The sequence below is a fragment of the Rousettus aegyptiacus genome, unplaced genomic scaffold (genome assembly GCF_014176215.1).
Source record: "Rousettus aegyptiacus isolate mRouAeg1 unplaced genomic scaffold, mRouAeg1.p scaffold_m13_p_8, whole genome shotgun sequence".
Lineage (NCBI taxonomy): Eukaryota > Metazoa > Chordata > Mammalia > Chiroptera > Pteropodidae > Rousettus > Rousettus aegyptiacus.
Window position 1 is genome coordinate 14,358,341 of NW_023416311.1, and position 1,317 is coordinate 14,359,657.

The 1,317-nt window shown below is 34.9% G+C and overlaps 1 pseudogene; it reads right to left on the reverse strand.

Moving 5' to 3' along the window:
• Positions 1–421: 421 nt before the first annotated feature.
• On the reverse strand, positions 422–764 carry LOC107498750 (annotated as a pseudogene).
• Between the last annotated feature and the right edge of the window lie 553 nt (positions 765–1,317).

Sequence of the window (1,317 nt, forward strand, 5' to 3'; positions counted from 1 at the left end):
ATAAAGGAAGAGCTACTCCATGTTCATGGATAGGAAGACTTAGTACTGTTAAGATATCAATTATTTCCAAATACTGTTTATATGCTGATGTCTCCCAAATGTTTATTTCTATCTCTAACCTCTTTCCTAATGTCTAAATCTATATATACAATATCTTCTTGATAATTAAATTTGGATGTTCAATGGGCATCTCAAATTTAAAATGGCCATAACAAATTGTTACGGTAACACATTATTTTATTTATTCTGTCCATTAATAATAAATATTTGAGGACACTTATAATATTAAAGAAAATCTAAGAGAAGTTCAAGTTACATTTTATAAAATATTTCAATACCAGTATTATTAAGAGTCAATAATTATGGTCAAAATTATTATGTGAAAAACATAATAAATGTCCGATGTTAGTCTACATACAATTTAGTTTTTGGTGTAAAGTTCTTTGCAAGAAAGAACATTTGGTTTACTTCACTAACAAGAATATCTCTTAATGCTGGAATGGCCTCTTCTTTATATTCTGTTGATTTTTAGCATAGTTGTATGTGATTGTATGAGTGGAGTTGATGGGAGTACTCATCATGTTTATTCCAAGTAAGAGTAATGAGGAGGTGGACAGGCAATGCAACTGCCCAATACTTTGAGGCTAATAGGTTAAGCCTAAGGAGTTTAGCCAAGATTCAGATATAAAATTACACATAAGATATATGAAGCCAGATTTGGAGCTTAAGAAAAGAACAAAGACATAACTCGTTCTTTCTGGTAATGGCAATGGTTAACATTCCATTTTCACTGTAGCTTTTAGAGTTTAGACAACACCAAAGCAATGAGTCTCCTACACATGCCCTGACCTGGGAGCCACAGTGGGTAGAGAGGAAAAACTGAGTGAAAGGCAGAGTGGCCCTGGCCCCTTGCTCCAGCCTGGAGCAGGTACACTGATACCCTTGTCTGGCAGGAGCTTAGGGAGCACAGGGAGGGAAGGGGCAGTGAAGCCGTAACAGAAATTTTGATTTCCCCCAGCATTGTTCTGAAACTGTTGGTTATGGAAGAAAACAAATGATTATGTCACATTCTTTTATTCTTGGTGGCATTGAGATTGTCTCAGCATGGGAGACAGAAGGTAAGAATGCTTTATCTAATAGGTTAGGAGAAAACTCTGTAGTACTAAATTTGAATTAAAAATATCAATGCGAACTCATGGTGTACTTTTATCTTAAGAAAAATTTCCTAAGTATCCACTGAAAGAGCCAGGGAAAAATGATTAACTCAATAGCAATGAGCATCATTTTCCACTTTTAACAGGGAACTTTAGAGAAATG